Consider the following 19,659-nt stretch of genomic DNA (forward strand, 5'->3'; position numbering starts at 1 on the left):
GAGTTGCCAGAGAACTCACTCCATTTTCAGGGTTGGGCAGCCACTCACAGTTGTACAAATTGTGCACTGCACAACTCTAGGGGACGCAGCCACCTCAAAGTCACCAAAATTTTCAGTTATTGGCACACTTTTCAGGCAGATGGCAGTAAAGTTCCTGAGAGGGGGCATATGTCTGAAGTGAGCTGAGTGGGATGAAGGGGCTGAGTGCATTTGGGCTCTGATCTCCAAGAAGCCCCAAGCCATCCCCTGTCCCACAAGCCACCACCACCCCGCCCCCGCCAGGTCTGTGCTCTAACCCACTTGTCCCTCATTGCTCAACTTCTCAGCTGGGCTAGAGCCCCAGTGAGAGACTCTTGTTCAAAAGAGGCTGGCCAATCACCTCTAGGGCCATTTGTGGGACTCCAAGCAAGTCTCTTCCTTTCTGGGCCTCAGTTACCCCATCTGTAATATGCAGAATGGACAAAATGATCTCTAAGGGGCTCTCTGGATTGAACATCTGAGTCTGCACTGCAGGTGCCAGGGAGGCAGATGAGTTACAGTTAGGGTGGCCTCAGGGTTCCCTTTTCACTGAAGGAAGAAGGCTGTCATTGCCCTGACTGAAAGCAGGGCTCAGAGAGGATCCTTTTGTTGAAGGATGATGGTGGAGGTCCCATAAGGTCACCCAGAGAAGCTGTGTGATCTGGGTCAAGTCCCCCAACCTCTCTAAACCTGTTTCCTCCCCCACAAAATGGGGGTGATACTCACCTTGCAGGTGGCTGTGAGGATTAAAGGGAATATTGTATGCAAAGGCACTGGCACAGAGGAGGCACTCAGAGAACGGCAGAGGAAAGGAGCCCTGGGGAACACAGGGGAGCCAGGCCCAAGGCTCTGATGGAGGGACAGCAGCCCTGCAAGGCACAGGGCCACCACTGCCTGAGCTCAGGCTCTAGGGCAGGAAATTTACCTGGCTTCCTCTGGGCCTGACAGCCTCCCGCCTTCCTCCCCGTGTGGGCTCCCCCAGTGAGAGCTCCCCTCCCCTCTCTTTGCATGACTGCACTTCTGAGAGGATGCCTTGCGCCTGCACAGCTCTGCAGGAAACCCAAAGAGCCTTTAGCCTGGCATGCGAGGCCCTCACCTAATGTCTCCTCCTTCCCTGCCGCTCCCCAGCCACCTAGAGTTACCTGACACCCCCAAACAAGCCATGCACTGTCACACCTCCATGCCTTTGTCCATGCCCTCTACGTCACATGCCTTTCCTTCTCCCCTCTCCCTGCCCCCCCCGCCCCCCCCCCCAGAAGAGCTAAATCCTGCTCATTGTTTAGGGCCAGGCTCAAATGTCACCCTCTCTGGGAAGCCTTTCCCTGTCCTTCCAGTAAAGAAAATAATCACCCTTCCTGTTGGCTCCCTCAACCCAGGACTCACGGTCAGGAGTGCTGTGGAGCTGAGTCAGTCACACCCTCACGGAGCCTCTACGCCCTTCTCTATAAAATGGAGGCAAGTCACCTCTACTTAAGGGGGAGGCTGTTGGAAGAATTCAAGAAAAGGAGATGTAAAGCCCCTAAGCACAGTGCGGACACACAATCGGTGCCCAATAAACCCTACGTGAAACTTCAAGTCCAGCCGGCCTAGCCCGCAGGGGGCAGGAAGGATGTGTCAGGCATGTTTCCATTGTTCTTCCAGCTCTTTTCAGTGGATCCTCAGTTTCCCGCCCAGGGACACCGCCAGCCCACAGCTCATTGGAAGATCAACAATGATTGACAGGCTCTCAGCCCAATGACTGACCTAGTCCTTCCTGGAGCAGGTTGTCCACCGCACTGCTCTCTTTGGCACCTCTCCCTGAGGAAGGCAAAGGGCAGGAGTCATTTTGGGAGACAGGGCTGATTTTCATGGCAGACTTGTGTCAGCTGTGCAGCCCCACTGATGAATCAGGTCTACCTCCCACCCTTCCCCTTCCGGAAGAGGCCCTGTCATAATCACAGTTGCACTACATAAAAATAGCTTCAGTTCACAGATGCATGAGCACACAGGCCTTTCCACTGAGGGAAGAGGAAGCCCATTTCCCCACACACATTCCCCTGGCCCCTATTCAAAAAGAGGATCCTCTGGGGCGGGGACTTAACACTTCTGTGTGAATGGCTTGAGCAGCAGCTTCCTCCCCAGCTTTGGTGCAGAAGGCTTTTTGTGGCTTTGCAATCAACCTCTCACATTTTCTCATTTGTCTCTCACACCAGAGATGTGGGGCACAGCAACTAAGGTTGCTGTACCCATTTTGCAGGTGTGGAAACCCAGACCAAGGGAGGGATGGTGACTTGCCTCACACAGCCGATTGTGGGTACCTGACTCCTGCTACAGTGCTCTTTCCACTCTGGCATGTGCCTCCTCCTTGGAAAATGCTGTGGTCACTGTCAGAGCAAAGAGAAAAAGCATAGGAGAGAAAGGCTGGACAGAGCACAGCTTTGAGGAGCAAGACATTCATTCAACAAACATTTGTCAAGCTCCTGCTACATGCCAGGCACCATGCTAGGCACTAGGGACACAGTAGAGAGCAAAAACGAGGTCCAATTCCTGCCCCCCATGGAGCTTACCGTTTAATAGAGTGAGAATTAACATTTACCAAGCATGTTCTTTACACCAGATGCTTTGCTAAACACTTCTACATGGAATAAATCATTTAATTCTCACTAACATCCCCATAAGGTAGCATATTGGACATTTGTCATTCGTGTTGGCCACCCAGCATCTGAAACCCCTTCCTTTGTGTGGGGTGTTCTTCACGCATGAGGAAGAGCCCAGCTTCCATCCCTGTGGCTAAGTATGCCAGATACTCCCTTTCCCAGCCTCCCTTGCAGCTAAGGCTAGGCATGTGACCAGGCTTGGCCAATCAGCACAACCACCCCAGACCTGGTATTGTGAAGCAGTAACTGTACAGATCCATCACAGCAATCAGGGCCGTAACAACAGAAGCCCCACCTGACTTCCCAGAGGCACCAGCAGCCATTTGTAGGGGCAGGTTCCCTCATTCACTGCTGGTGGAGCCGGTGTCTGTACCCAGTGGTGGGAGCTAGTGTTGTCCCTCCAGCTCTGCAGAGAAATTGTTGTTTTGGTTTTTTTTGTTTGTTTGTTTTCTGCAGAGAAATTTTGAGTATTTCTCCTTAGCTAGTAGAGAAAGGAGAAAATCCTGCCCTGCCTGCAGGTGGGGTCCCTACTGCTTCCCCCCCAGGGAAGTAGAGGAGGTGGGCAGAAACTGGAGAGGTCAGGGAGTCTGGGCAGAGGTACGATTTTCTCTGAGAACTTCCAGCCTGAACCCAGTGGCCTGGGCTGGGGTGGAGGTGGGCACTCGGTGGTCTCAGGACCTCTGCCTGGTGGCTGCATAATCCTCCCTTCCCCTATCTATTCTCAGGCTGTCTCTCTTCTCCCACCTACCCTCCTCTCCATCCCACTGTCCCAGGCCTGGTTCTAGCCCCACAAGCTCTGCTTGGACACTTTCTTCCTCAGCCTCTCCTCCTTGCAGCCACTCACTACCATCCTTCATCCTGGAGTCAGAGTGAGCCTCTGGAACACAGGACTGATGGAGGCACACCCTTTTTAAAGCACCTGCCAGGATATCCTGGCACCCAAATGCCTTTGCCTGGCACCCAAGTTTCTTCCAACCCCTCCGACCTGCACATCAAGCCTCTAGCTCCAACCCAGAGTTCTGATCACACACCTCTCAGGCCAGTTGCCCCCTGTTTCACTGTTACTGTGCCCTGCCCTGTCCCTTGCACCTTCCTGCACTGCCTTTGCTCATGCTGTTCCCTCTGTCAAGAATGCCCTTCCCTGTCCCCTCTGCTCATTTAATAATCTCATTCATTCTTTTTTTTTTTTAAATAAATTTATTTATTTATTTATTTTTGGCTGTGCTGGGTCTTTGTTGCTGCACGCAGGCTTGCTCTAGTTGTGGAGAGCAGGGGCTACTCTTCGTTGCAGTGAGCGAGTTTCTCATTGTGGTGGCTTCTCTCTGTTGCCAAGCACAGGCTCTAGGCATGCGGGCTTCAGTAGTTGTAGCACGCAGCCTCCAGTAGTTGTAGCACGCGGGCTTCAGTAGTTGTGGCTCGCGGGCTCTAGAGCACAGGCTCAGTAGTTGTGGAGGAGGGCTTAGTTGCTCCACGGCATGTGGGATCTCCCCAGACCAGGGCTCGAACCCGTGTCCCCTGCATTGGCAGGCAGATTCTTAACCACTGCGCCACCAAGGAAGCCCCCTCTCATTCATTCTTGAAGCAGCTTCAAATGCCAACTCGTCTATGATGCCTCCTTCAACCCCACCTAGACACCCAATGATACTGTTTCCTTTATTTTGTCCATGAGAAGTTCTGTTCATCAGCCTCTTTGGAATGAAGAAAGGTGTGTCTGTGGAACCAGGAACCTGGGCTCTTGGTCAAACAGACCAGGTTCAAATCTAAGCTTTGCCAATTCCATGCTGGGCTATTGTGGGCAAGTCGGTTAACCTCTCGGGGGCCCCCACTCTTCGGCCTTACTGACACCCCCCAAGACACATTAGTGGTTTCCCTGTCAGTCTGCCCTGTGAATAAGCAGCCCCTCCATGCCCAGGACTGATGGGCATCAGCCCTGGGGCCCAGCCTGGGTCATGGGGACCTTTGCTACCCATTAAAGCCCTGCCTGATCCTCTTGTTTCACTTCTACCCCTTCAAACCCACCCTCCACTACAGAAACAAAAGGCAGGTCACAGCGCACCAGGTGAGAGCCTCTGATTGGGCATCTCCTGGCACCAGGGAGAGAAGTGCACAGATGTGTCTCATCTATGTGCCTAAATGCCAAACAAGCACAAGCAGGTGGTTCTGTGTGTGTGCACGCAACCGTGTAAAACTTTGGGGTGGGTGTTTGCGGGGGCATATGTGCTTATCTGTATGTGTGTGTAGCCGCTGTGACTGTCAACTCAGAGCAAAAAAAGCCCACACTTCCTGTTAAGAATCAATTAGAGCATCTTTTACAGAAGCCCCAAATCTCCCTGAGAGTGTCATCAGAGCTCGGGGAGGGGAGGAGAGGTGGGAAGGGCAGGAAGGATGGGAGCAGAGGGCAGGACCCTGCTGCCAAGTCATTGCATGACCCCAAACAACACCTCTCTGGGCCTCACTTTCCCTTTCTGTAAAAGCAGGATGGGGGATTTAGGCTAGGTGATCTCTGAACCCTCCCAGCCCCTCACTTATGGAGACAGATTAGTATCCAGAGTACACTCTTCAGATTGGAGACACCACGCACAGTCCGAAATCCCACCAGGCATGCCCCAGACCTCACATTGATCTGACCTTTCCCAGACCATTGTTGGAAACCTAGTCTAGACTCTTCCCTGTGGCTGTATGGGGGAGGGGAGAGGGAGGATGTTTCCAGTGGGGAAGGGCTAGTGGCAGCCAGTCTCCCACCCTCATCAGCAACTTCCTCTCCACTCCCATCCCCACCCTGACCTGCTCCCTCCCGGTTTGCACATCCTCAACCAGAAGAGAAACAAATTAGTTCCTCTGTAGGAAAGGGCAGGAGTCCCTGCCCCTTCCACACACCCCATCTGCAGTGGGTGGGGGAGGGTAGGTGGAGGAGAGCCCAGGTTCACAGTCAAAGCTGGCCCCCCACATTTTACAGATGAGAAAACACACAGTGAGACAGTGGTGGTGCCAGGATTGCACCCAGCTTCCCACATGCCTTTCCACATCATCAGGCTGTGCCTCAATGAAGGAGTGTACCTAGCAAATTCTCATTTCCACTGAGGGTGGAACACAAGAACAGGAGCTGACATTGTAGCATGGGTACTTAGGATAGATGCCAGGAAGCACTTCCCCAGGGATTCTCCAGGACAGGTGCCAAAGGAACACTTACCTCCTCCCAGGCATGCCTTTAGAGTATAGGATTCCCTGGAATGCAGTAGCTCCTCATGGTTAGGAAGAGGGCTGGAGAGACCAGGCTTCCTGCCTAAGTTATCCTGCAGGGAAGCGGGCAAGATTCCAGCAGGAGGAGGAAAGCTACCATGACTGGGCTCCACGATGCTTAGTACTCACACCTGTGCCCATTTTACATATGAGAAAACTGAAGCCCAGAGAGGTTAAGTGAATTTCCCAAGCTCACACAACTAGGACCTATGTGGTATGACCCCAAAATCTTTCTTTGTCTTTCCACTAACAAGTTCCCACACACAGATCACAAGATGAATTTAAAAACACCATCCATAAGGTGAGTTTAGATGATATGTGGGTGAACTGTTTTTGTTTTTTTTAACAATATATTGATCCCAGGATTCCCTGGCAGTCCAGTGATTAGGAGTGTGTGCTTTCACTGCCAAGGGCATGGGTTCAATCCCTGGTCGGGAACTAAGATCCTGCAAACCACGTGGCGTGGCCAAATTAAAAAAACAAAAACAAAATGAAACAAAACCAATGTGTTGATCCAAATATAAATCAGGAAAAAATAAATCAGCCGTCATACTCGTGAATTCACAGACATTATTGCTTGGGACTAGGCTACATTTTGAAAGGAGTTGAGAAATATTAAATGAATAATAGTTTAGGTATCAAAATTCTGGAAAGTGTTGCATGAATGGCTGAAGCTTTGGAAACAATCCTTGAAATCTCTTGGTTGGAAGCAATGAATACGGGCCTCTATTGGCAAACAACAGGGTGACTCCTGAGTGTGTGCTCCACGCAAACCCTGTCCACCTGTCCGTCCTGGCCTTACAGCTCAGGCTGTGGTGTGTGTGAGGGGAGCAGTTCATCCTAGGTCATGCCGGCCCCCGGGGGGAGGTGAAACAGAGGAGAGCAGGCTGAGCTTCTGCGGAGGGAGGTGGGCAGGAGGAAGGGGAGCCTGCGGAGGCTCAGAAGAGTGAGATGCAGCCCCTGGTCGCTAGTGTCAACTCTGAAGAGAGCTCTCCACTCAGCCTGCCCTGTGTGGGTGCCCCCTTCCTCTCTCGGTTTTAGCTCCTCATTTTGGGTCCTGGTTCCTACTTGCCTATGTCCCTACCAGTTTCAACTTTGCTCATTTTCTTTTTATATTTTAATAATTTTTCTTTTTTTAAATTAAATTAATTTATTTTTATTTTTGGCTGTGTTGGGTCTTCGTTGCAGCATGCAGGATCTTTCATTGCGGCGTGCAGGCTTCTCTCCAGTTGTGGCATGCAGGTTCTCTCTCTCTCTCTCATTGAGACGCGCAGGCTCAGTAGTTGCAGCACACGGGCTTAGTTGCCTCGCAGCATTTGGGATCTTAGTTGCCTGACCAGGGATCGAACCCGCATCCCCTGCATTGGAAGGCGGATTCGTTAGCACTGGACCACAGGGAAATCCATTGCTCATTTTCTGAGAAGCCACCCAGGCAGGAGGGAGACTCTGGGCCTCCCCAAGGAGGCAGCACCACTCCTGGGCCCTTCCTCACGGGTCTCCAGGCCTGGCCTAGAAGCCAGTTCCAAGCAGCTGAGCATCAGGCCTGGCCCCTCGCCAGCTGTCTGGACCCAGGGGATTGAGGGAGGACGCAGAGCCCGGTGAGGGTCTGGCTGGCTGACGCGGCAGTCTGGGGTCAGCTCCACAGGGGCCAGCCATCAAGGAGGTTGAGTGAGCTTACTCCAAGGCCTGACACAGAGGAACCTCTGGGCAGCATCTTCCCTGTGTCAGTAGGAAGCCCCATGGTGGCGGTGGGGGAGGGACTCCATCTTCTTTCGACCTCCTCACCGCACTAGCCCCCAGGTGGGTCCAGCCTGCCTTAATGACTCACAGCCTATTCACCCACCTAGGATTTGAATCCTGAATGATCAAGGTCATATTCATCAAGAAACATTTTTCAGGTGTTTCCCCCAAAGCTCTGGGCCCAGTGCTCTTGACACAGGATTTTATGGAACCTTCACAACACTGGGGTTGATCCTGTTATTACCTCCACTTAACAGGTGATAAACTGAGTCTCAGAGAAGTGAAACCATCTTGCCCAAGGTCAGACATAGGTCAGGGAAGAGCCAGGATTCGATCTGATTCTGAACCTGTGCTGTTTCCCCCATCCCTGTGAAGGGAGAGCACACCATTAGAGAAGAAGGTGGTTCCTTCCACCTAACTCCATCCCCAATTTCAGTACCAAGCGCATTGAGAATAGCCATCCTTGAAGCCTTAGTCGCCTATACCTTAGTGTGAGTGAGTGGATGATCATTGTGACCGTGTACCATAAATGTTTTCTCACTTAGCATCTTATTTAGTCCATGCCCAAAAGAGCAGATATCATTATGCCTATTTTACATCTGAGGAACACAAGACTCAGGGAAGTGTGGTGACGGGTTCCGCAATGCCCTGGCCTGCACTGCAACCAGCCCCTCTGTTGGGTGGGTCACTCCATCCACCACACAGCCCTTCTCTCTCAGGACCTGTCTCCCAGAGCACATTTTGTTAAGAGGAAGGGGAGCCAGCATGAGGAACCAGGACCCCAGAGAGAGAGGGCAATGAGGGAGAGAAGTGGGCTGCAAGGAGAAAACAGAGACTATCGGGCCAATTGCTGGTCATCCTGATTTTGGCTGTCCTTGGTGGGCTTCTAGGGCTGCTTGCAGGAATGTAAGGGCCGCCCTTTATGAAAGCAAGACAGCTGTTCTGTGTCCTCTCCCCGACAGCCCGCCACCACCATCCTCTTCTCTAGCCATAAGACCTCCATTCCTAGCCATCCCTCTTAGGACATTGCCTAATTACAGTGAGTATGAGAGAAACATGCGGACGCCTCAAGGTTGTTTTTCAGTTACATTAAACAATGTCATTGCCTGTTTGGGGGAAAGATTTCTCTGCTATTAGGCTGTTAGAAGTGTTCACCTGGAGAGCTGTGTGCTGCTCACCGTCCGGTGATGGCAGGGAGTTGAATTTCACTCGAGTAAGTAACAGATCAGCATTCAACTTTCTGATATAACTGGAAAATAGTTTTTTAAAAATCAGGACCCTCTCAAAATACTGCAGGGCAGGCCTAGATCAGGGGCTCGTACCCTTGTGTGTTTGTGCCATAGCTTCCTTTGTCACATGGTGAAGACTATGGAGCCCATCTCAGAATGATGTTCTTAAACGCATAAAATAAATAACATAGGCCTACGAAGGAAACCAAATATATGAAAATGTAGTTATCAAACATTTAAAAAAAATTTTTGATGTAGATGGTGCTTCCTAATTAATGCATGAAATATCAAGATCTAGCAATAGGTCCAATAACTACTGTAGTTTTAAAACAGTGATTAATGTAAACCATATTTTGAAATATCTGAAAAAGGTAATTTGAAAATATCTGTAATTCTGTCAGTGACACCATCATGGGTCCTGCTAATACTGCTGTGGTTTGTTGCCACATCTTTGAAGAGGAAAAGAAAAAAAAATTCAGGTAGAGGTCAGTGAAAATAAAGATGTATTTTTTTTCTCTTCCCTATTTTCAGACTCCTGAATTCTATCCTTTGATCTCTAGGGATCACACAGACCCCAGATTAAGAACTCCTGGTCTCGTTCTATCTTTTACAGCACATATGTGTAACTGTATCAAATGCAGTTTTCAAAACCTGATTAAATTTACAAATAAATAAAGTGCCTGACAGGTAGGTCTCCATAAATGAGAATCTCTGTGCCCAGGACCTGGAGCTCCTGCTAAGGTTACTCCATTCGTTCTTCTAGGGAAAACAGAGCCTCTGTTTGCTCACCCACAAAGTGGAGCTCCCAGAGCTACATCAAGATGTTGTGCCCCACATGCCCACAGACCGCTTGGCACTGAGCCAGGCCTTCCTCCACCAGAGGGGTCTTTGTGCCCCCTCCTCACACTGATGCCACTTGGCAGGAGAAGAATTGTGTTGGGCCTGGGAAAATTTTGACTGGCCCTCGACCCTGGGAGGAGGGTGGCTTCACAACCAGCCCTGGGGAGCCCCAGCCTCCGAGCCACCCTGAGGCTCCCTCACCCAGAGCCTCAAGCTGCCTGCATCCTGGGAATTCCCCGGAAGCCCTTAGGCACCTGCTTCCCCTCTTGACTCATTTGCGGTCACATGAGGAACACAGTCACGAGCCAGTGTGATCAGGTCATTGCTGACAGGCTCACAAGACACTTGGCCAGGAATCAGGCAGCAGACAGTGGCGGCCGAGCTGGAAGGTCTTCAGAGCCCAGAGGGCAGACGGAGGCCTACAGCAGAGGCTGACTCCAGGCCGTCAGGCTCTGACTCCCCAGAGTTCATGCCCCACTCCTCCTTTTCAGCCTCCCGCCATGGCCAGGCCACCCTTCCCCGTGCCAGAAATGTCAATGCGCTGGGGGTCATGCTCTTCCCTCTAGCCAAGGTCTGACACCCAACTGCCCCTTCTCCGGAAACTTTTCCCCTCATCCCTTCCACTTTCCTATCAAAACCCACCTGACCTGTGTCCCGTCACCCTCTGCTCTAAGGCAACTAACTTCCAGTTACCTGAGGTACGAGGAATTCGGAGTTAAAGACCTTCATTCAAGTCCTGGCTCTGACTAGCTATGAAGTCCTCTGCCTCTGAACCTTGTTCAATGTCCTCATTTATTACATGATGTGTTTAAATTGCTGCCCTACCTTTCGTACCTGTTATGAGGACCAAGAACATTTTTAGATGTGAAATCACTTCATAAGCTGTAAAGCGTTTTCAGAGCTGTAATATGGGACTCATCATGGCTGACAAGCTGTCTGATGTGTTTCAATTATCAGGGTCCTTCTGGAGAAATGATGGTGGTGGTGTTTCAGGAGGGGTGAAGATCCATTTACCTAGAGGGCCCTGCAACATAGTCCCACCCCATCCCCTAAATCATACCCCAAGCAAGACACGCTCTTGTAGGCAGAGTCTGGTCTTGGATCTGAGCGGGAGTTTGAGAACTCTGAAGAAATAAAACCCCCCTAAACCCAACCCAGGAAATTGATCAAGTAGGTGCTGGGGGCGATACAGATTTGCTTCTGCTTTAGATGTGATTCACCCAGTTTGTCTCAATCATTGTCAAGCCAAGAGGGAGACAGAAGGATGGAGCCTCTGTTTCTGAGGAGGGAAGCTGGAGAGGTGCTGCGCCTCAGGAGCTGAGGAGTGCATTTGTTGGCTTGGGGGCCTGGAGGGTGACCTGCTGGGAATCATGCAGGGTTTAGCGGCAGAAGGCCTGAATTCCAGACCCTGCTCTGCCATGCTGAAACTGTGTGTCCGTGGGCAGGTCACTGGCCATCTCTGAGCTTACACAACCTGTGAGTAAAAGGGCTGCAATAACCCCCAACTCAGCAGGGTCTTCCTAGGATTCATGTGTTCACTGTGTGAGACACAGAAATGCCTGCAGTTGGGTGGCAGGGTGAAGTGCCACTCACCCTGCCTCCCGGGGTGCCAGCCCCCCTGCTGCCACCCAGCACGGCACTTGTCAAGGCCTCATATGTGTTCATCTCCTCACTGGGCTAATTCCTGCAAGAAACAACATTGCTTCTCATCTTATACTCACAGCGCCGGGCACCTGTAAGCAGGGCCCAAAACTCAGGAAGGCCCCTTACCTCCCTGTGAGACTATGATCACATGTCTACACTTGTATTGTTTTCAGATATTTCATTTAGCTTTCCCCTCTGGGGTCGCAGAAAACCTCAGCGCCAGCTGGCATTTCCCCAGCACCTGGGAGAGTTTCATCAATGCCCTCTCTTCCTTCTTTGGGGCTAGACTGTCTTGTTCAAATCCCAGCTTTGATACTTACTAGCTATAATCTTGGGCAGGTCACTTAACCACTCTGTGCCTCGGTTTCCTCATTTGGGAATAATAATTCAAACTACTGCCGGGTAGATGTATATTCAGCTTGACAGGAAAATGTCAAAATTTTTTTTCTTTTTTTGGCCATGCCTTGAGGCATGCAGGATCTTAGTTCCCTGACCAGGGATCAAACCTGCACCCCCTGCAGTGGAAGTGCAGAGTCTTAACCACTGGACGGCCAGAGAGGTCCCTCAAATTGTTTTCTAAAGTGGTTCTGCCAATGTATATTCCCAATAGCTGTGTTTAAGAGATCTCATGTGAGTATAAGTCCATATCCTCTTCTACCTTTGTAATGTCAAACTTTGGCCAGCCAAATGGATGTAAAATGGAATTCATTATGGTGTGTGTTTGCATTTCCCTGAATGCTAATGAGGTTGAGTACCTCTTCATGCTTACTAGTCACACATATTCATATCTTTTGTTCATTTTTCTGTTGTATTGTTTATCTTTTTGTTAACTGATTTGTAGGAGTTCTGTTTTTTTCCATATATTCTTAATACTAATCCTTTGTTGGTTGTATAAAATAATTATCTTCTCCTCGTCTGTAGCCTTGTCTTTCATTTCATTCAAGGTGTGCAGGCTCAGCAGCCATGGCTCACGGGCCCAGCCGCTCCGCGGCATGTGGGATCTTCCCAGACCGGGGCACGAACCCGTGTCCCCTGCATCAGCAGGCGGACTCTCAACCACTGTGCCACCAGAGAAGCCCCTCCAGGTGTCTTTTGATGAGCAGAAGTTCTTAATTTTAATGAAGTAGCACATCAGAAAGATATTCACCAAATTTTTTTCGAAAGGTTTTGATGTTTAACTTTTAAGTTCTTGATCCATCTAGAGCTGATTTTTGGTGTATGGTGTGAGGTGGGGTTTTTATCTTTTCCATGGGGATGATTAAATTTTCTAGCTGCATTTGTGGACCAGTCCTGCAACTAACTTTCTTTCCCCCCGCGCCCCCCCACCCACCCCGAGCCAATCTTAACAGATCTTGAGGGGACAGGAAGGGAGGGCCCAGATGAAGTCTTAGTGACACAGAATTCCCTCCTGACAAGGACTTCCGGAGGCGGGGTCACATCCAAGGATGCTAGAGACAAAAGAAGCCACATGGCAGCTTTGCCCAAGCAGTCCCTGCCTGCATCTGAGCTCAGCATTAACTGTTTTATTAAAGACGTAACACACAGGGCTTCCCTGGTGGCTCAGTTGTTAAGAACCCTCCTGCCAATGCAGGGGACACGGGTTCGAGCCATGGCCCAGGAAGATCCCACATGCTGCGGAGCAACTAAGCCCGTGTGCCACAACTACTGAGGCTGCGTGCCACAACTACTGAAGCTCGTGTGCCTAGAGCCCGTGCTCCACAACAAGAGAAGCTACCGCAATGAGAAGCCCACACACCGCAATGAAGAGTAGCCCCCACTCGTCGCAACTAGAGAAAGCCTGTGCGCAGCAACGAAGACCCAATGCAACCAAAAATGAATACATTAATTTAAAAAAAAATGTAACACACAGATATGGCAAATAATGATAATAACAATCCAAATAGTGCTCAAAAGTATCAAATGAGGTTAAATTTTCCCACCTCCAGAACTCCTGCCCAGTGGTAATCACTTCAGTAGTGGCTTAGTAATGATTTTTAGCTCTCATGAATTCTCTCCTTGACTGCAAATAATGTGCTTGGTGCCTCTATTTCTTGATTTATCAACTCTAGAATAACTCTAGTTAGTCTCTGCTGGAAAAGTTAGTTTCCTTACACCTACCCCAACTCTCCTCCCTTCTCACTCCATTCTCAATATTTGTTTTTTTTTTTTTTTGGAGGGGGCACCCAGATCTGAACCGGGGACCTCTTGATCCACAGTGATTTTTTTTTTTTTTAATGAATGCTAAATGTTATGTCAACTCCTGCAGTTGCTGCCACAGCTGTATTTCAGGAAGCCCAGCCCATTGAGGCTCCAGCCCCCCACCCCCACCTCTGGCAGGAGGATGTCAGACAGGACACTTCCCATCACCCTGCTTCCTGATTCCAGGCATCAGCGCTGAGCTGGACATAAGGAAAACAGCCTTTCGGTGTCTGGGGCTCTTCCCAACAATGGTGCAAATGAAAGGACTGGGCCTGTTTCCTGAGTGGGGGTGGAGAGCCCTGGAGAGGGCGGGAGGAGAATGCTGCATGTGAATCCAGGACGGTTGATACCCTGCCGCAGGCTCCCTGTGTGACCTTGGGCAAGTCCCTTCCCTGTCTCTCCATCTGCAAAATGCAGGTTACTGAGATCCCTCTCACCATGGACTTTCTGTGATAAGATCACAGTGGTGGCTCTGAGGAGACCTTCTGATAAAGGGTAGAAAAGGCTCTCCTGAGAGACAGTATACTACTAATACAATGACAATAAGAACAGCTGCTGTTTCCTGAGTGCCTCCCATGGGCCAGGCACTGTCCAGACAGTTCACTTGCCTGACCTTATGTAATGCTTATAACTCTCAGGGGGTCATTATTCTCCTCATTTAACAGATGAAGAAACTGAGATCAGTGAGGTTAGGCAACTTGTCAGAGGTCACAGGGCGGGAAGGTCTGTGCCACCAATCCAATCCATCACCTAGCCCTGGTGAAGAACTTGGATATTTGAAAGTGCTGAAAATCTCCAGGGTCCCTCTGGGTCTCCAGAAACAGGATGCGAGACCAGAGTTATCCCTTCCTGAGCTTGCAGATAGCCTGCCTCCCAGACCCACTGCAGAGACTGACCCTGGCCCGGGTCCAACAGGTGATTCTGAGGTCAGTTTCCTTCAGGAGGCTTTTGCATAGCCAGAGAAGAGTGGGGGGCTGTTTGGCCTGGGGAGACCTTTGCTCACCCACAGCAGGGACCCCAGGCAGCTCAGAATGGCCTGGGGGCTATTTCCCTCTCTAGCCCTCCCCAGGGGCAGAGCTGTTCACACACTCCCCACCCACAGACAGGCACACTCTTGGCCACATCACGTCCTGAGGACTCTGGGGATCCACAGGCCTAAGCCCAGCATGACCTGGCACTGGCTGCAGTTGGGCAGGCCTGCTTCCCTTCAGACCCAAGGCCACAGGCCTGGAAGGAAATGAAGGTGGGAGGAGCCCAGAAACGCTGACTTTGTTGGAAAGCTGCCTGGGAGGGAGGAAGCACAGAAAGACCCGGTCCGGGGCTGTGGGCAAAACCAGCAAAGGCGCCCTGGCGTCTCTGTAGATTCAGGGCCACGAGGGCCTCTCCTGGGCCACCCAGCCCTGGCTTGTGGCTAGGAGGCTGGGGGAAGAGGCCTGATGATGTCACACTGTAAATGAGGGACTGAGCCCAAGCCTGGCCCTGGCTGCCCAGACTATGGGGCCTTTTCCCTCACCAGCAGCCAGGGGCGGGGGGTGGCAGCTGGTGGGCAAAGAAACACCTATAGCTTAAACAAGCCCCTTCCCTGAGAGTCCAGCCTGGGAATCTGCACTTCTGAGCCCAACATCAAGAAACGAATAAAACAAAGATACACAAATGAAACAAACAAAGGCCCTTTGCTTTTGTAAGAGGGCAGAAGCCCCTCCAAGCTGAGGCAAATCTGACAAAACCCTTGAGCCTAGATCTGAGCTCCTGAACCCCCCTGACATGTGGCCTACGGGGGACTGGTGTCTCGCCGGCCCACAAGTGACTTGACCACTCACTTTCCTGGTTGTGGCAATGGGACCATAAATTGTCTGCCGAGGTCAGGGTTTCTCAACCTCAGCACGACTGACATTTTGGGCCAGATATTGCGGATGGCTGTCCTGTGCCTTATAGTATGTTTAGCAGCATGCCTGGTCTCCCCTGCTGGAAACCCCTCCCAGTTGTGACAAACAAAAATATCTCCAGCCTCTGCCAAATGTACCCTGGAGGACAACATGGTCCCCAGTTGAGAACCACTGCTCTAGATCCATTCTTCCCTTCTTTGGTAATAAGACTTTTGATTTTCAGCTGACACATAGCCACCAGGATCAAAGACCAAGGAGCAAGACCACCCTTGCAGTTATGTGTGGCCATGTGACTAAGATCTGGCCAAGGAGAAGTAGGCAGAAGTGCAACTTCCAGGAAGTGTCTTTAAAGGAAGGTGTGTGTCCTTATGACCTTTTCTCCATTCTCACTGGGTAGAATACAAGTATGATAACCAGAGCTGGGTCACTCATGGGTCATGAAGTTGTTGTCAAGTGCTAAGATGGCAGAACACATGATAAGAGAGAAAGAGGCTGGGTCCTGGGTGACCATGGAGCTGCTGTGGTAGAGATAGGCTCTACCTCCAGACTTCTCACATGGGAGGATTGAACTTGAGTCACTGCTATCTCGTCTATCTCCCCCAGAGCTGATTTTAGCCTCTGATGAACTCTCCTGACACCATGGCCTCTTGTCAGTCACAGTCAAATCTAATCCTCAGTAACTCATAAGATATAACTCTGCTATCCTTGCGGCTTCAGTCACCCACTGTCTACATGTCCATGACCTTCAGATTTGCCCCAGCCCAGTTCTGGTAGTTCACTGGACTACTCCACACAGCTGCTGTCCTCTCCCCAACCTGCCCCTCCCTGGATACTCCCCATCTCAGGAAAGGGCACCTCCACACCCCCAGCACCCCCGTGAGGCATCTCTGATTCCCCTTCCCCCGACTCCATCTCTCACATCCACAAGACCCCAAATCCCCTATTCTGCTTCCTAAAAAGGATCTATTCCTCCACTCCACCTCCAACGTCAGTGTCCCAGCTCAGGATCTCACCACTCCACACCTGGTCCATTGCAACCACCTCCTGACTGGTCTCCCTGCCTCCAGTCCCCACCCTGCAGCCTGTTCCTGCCCTCTTTAAAACCCTCCCATGACTCCCTTTGGTCCAAATTTTCTGGGGAACATCATGACCCCCTGCCTTCTGACACCTCATTTCCCATTCCCTCACCCTTCCCTCAGCACCTCCTACTACAGGATACTACACAGAATTTGCCCAGTTCCAGGAATATGCTGTGATTCTCTGTTTTTGCACATGCTGTTCCCACTCTCAAATACTCTCTCCAGCTACTGTTCGGTAAACTCTTACTCCACCTTCAAGGCCCAGGCAAAGGTTACCTCCTCCATGAGGCCTTGCCTGATTCCCCCAGCAAAAGCAGCCTGTTGATCTCTCCTCTATGATGCTGCAGAACTTGCCCCTCTAACTCAGGGCTGATCCCACTGTGTTCACTGAGTCAGGATGGCTGTCTCATTTTATCGTACTTGAAATCCACAGCACCTAATGTAATGTTGGCAAGGCGTGGGTGTCCGACACACAGTACTGTTACCCATTTACTAAGCCCTTACTCTGTGCCAGCCTCTGAGCTAGATGCTTCATCGAAATTACCTCATTTTATCCTCAAGATCACGCTGCTGGGAGAGATGAGACTGAGATTCAGAGAGGTTGAGCAGCTGCTTCAGGTCACACAGCTTGTGCACAGCCGTGTCAGAGACTGATTCTCCATCTGCTACACTTGATTCCCCCTTAGGATCTGGCCTCACCCCCACTGCCAACCTGAGGGTCTCCAAGGAAGCACCAATCACCAGAGCTAACCAGACCTCCTGGGTGTGGAAAAAGCTCTTTGTTCTTTTCTTCAAGTAACAAGTTGGGATTTGTTGAAAAGGAACTTTAAATAGGAAACCAAGAAAAAGCACCCCCAAATATATATATATATAATTTTTTTTTTTTTTAAACAAAACAGATGGGCAAGTTCAGGCCCTCCCTCTGAGCTGTGACTTCCTCCACTCTAAAACCAGCAGGAGATGGTCTCAGAGATCCTTATCAGTCCCGATATCCTGCGATTCCTCAATTAGTTTCTCAGATGGACCAGATCCTTATCAGTCCTGATATCCTGTGATTGCTCAATTAGTTTCTCAGATGGACCGCAGGCTGGTAGGTCTTGTTGGGCCACAGCTAAGGAAGGAGGAGGGTAGGGTCTTGTTGCAGGCTGCCGAGCCCCCACCCAGCTCTCCACCCCTTTAGGACTTGACCTTAGAGGGCGAAGGGAGAAAGACACTTGCCCAGGGGCCTCCTCCTGCCTCCTCCCGACTCTCTCGCCCAGACCTGCCTGACCAGCCTGAGGGCTGGGCTGGGCTAGATGGGCCTACAGCTTGGAGTCCAGACTGCATGCTTCCTGCAGGGCCTGCAAGAGTCCTGTCCACTCTCTTGGCCTGTTTACTCATCTTCCCTCCATGGGTCACCACCCACTCGGACGTCCCAGGCCCTGGCTCCTCCCCACTCCTGCCAGTGGGACCCTCTGGAAAGCCCCACTCAGAGCCGACAGGAAGGGGAGAAGGGAGGCTCGTGGGCGAGTTCCTGTGGAGGCTCAGGCTCTCAGCTGTAGCTGTTGGAGCCTGTTGTTTCCCTTACTCCGCCCACCCAGCCGGGAGGCCGAGAAGTTTCATCACTGCCGAGTTGTTGTCCTTATAAGGGAAGGGCCTCCTGAGCCTCTCCCTTGGGCCCTGACTGGCTGGTGGAGAGCCAGGCCAGCCTCAGGGTGACCTTCAGGGGCTAGGAAAGGTGGGGATGCCCCAAGCCCCAAGTCAGCCCGAATTCCCCTGGGCTGAGCGTCCGTCTGAAGTCAGGGACCCTCCAGAAAAGAAACAGGAGGCAGTCTAGTGTCACCCCAGGCCAGGAACCCAGAGGGTCAAATCCCAGGTCCCAACACTAACCTGTGGTCTCCTAGGCACGTTGTTTAAGCCTCAGTTTCCTAAGGTGTCAAAGGAGTGAACAGAAATACATCTTCCTCATGAGACCACTGGTGACAGTGAGAGACCAAAACAGGCCTGCCAAGTAAGTAGTAGGTACTCTGTGAGGCCGGGTGGCTGGGGTTTACTAACCTCATCTTTTGTGAGGCAGACCATGGGCTAAGCGTTCCACAACAATCCTGTGAAGAAGGGAGAATTAGCCCATTTGACAGACAGGAAAAACTGAGGTACATTTTTACCTAAGGTCACTCATTCATGGCTGGGGTTTGAATCTAGATATGTCTACCTGCAAATCTAAAGTCATGTTGTCATGTTTTTCTACTTACACCCTGCTGCTTCCTCCAGGAACTTTGTTCTTGTAAATACAATTATGACAACAGGGCAGAATTTCCACCATCACCTCTCCACCCTCCACGTCCCCCCACAGAGCCTCCTCGTAATGTCACAGAAACCTCCACTTGAGTGAGTTCGTGAGGTCTTTTCTGACAGTCCTGCCTCATGTCTGGGACGTGAAAGTAGGGGTCAGGGAGGCTGGGAGGCAGGGACACAGGACTTGGAGAGCATAAAATATGGCGGCTCCAGAAAGACACAGGGAGCTTTCAGGGCCCAGGCTCAGGTGGGGGCAAAGGGAAGGGCAATCTGGATGCCCCCTTCCCCACCAGACCCTCCCGCTCTGTCCTGGGTCCCGCCTGAAGACAGCCGCCTGTGTTTTGCAAAACCCCACAGGACTTCAGGCCACTGAGATATCGAGGATGCGTATTCAAAAGAAAAAGTCTCCGTTTCTCTGCACAGGCCTCCAGCCCCTAGGGCCAGAAGGAAAGAAAGTTCTCACCACATCCTTCCTCAGTCTTGCGGCTGGCTGGCCACTGACACCTTCCCAGCAGCTGCTCCCTGCCAGCCACTGACACCTTCCCAGCAGCTGCTCCCTTCAAGGCGTCCCTCGGGAGGAGACCTTGTTCCTGGGCCAGGGTGGGAGCACGCCCCTGTCAATAAAGGGACGTCTCTCCCTTACCTTGATTCTTCCTTACCGATAAGGTGAAATGATCCGCCTGGGGTCCCCCACCTTCTGCAGGTCACCCACTTGGTATGGTGGGCACACGTCAGGCCAGTGGCAGGGGAATTCAGGAGGGATACGAAAGTCATAGAACAGTCAATAAGCCTGGGCCAGGTGCTTCCTGTTGTGTTGACCACCAGGCCTTTCCAGCAGCCCTCACAGACAAAGAAGGGAGCCGGCCTTTAGGGA

This window comes from Kogia breviceps, chromosome 3, assembly GCF_026419965.1.
Source record: "Kogia breviceps isolate mKogBre1 chromosome 3, mKogBre1 haplotype 1, whole genome shotgun sequence".
Taxonomy (NCBI): Eukaryota; Metazoa; Chordata; class Mammalia; order Artiodactyla; family Physeteridae; genus Kogia; species Kogia breviceps.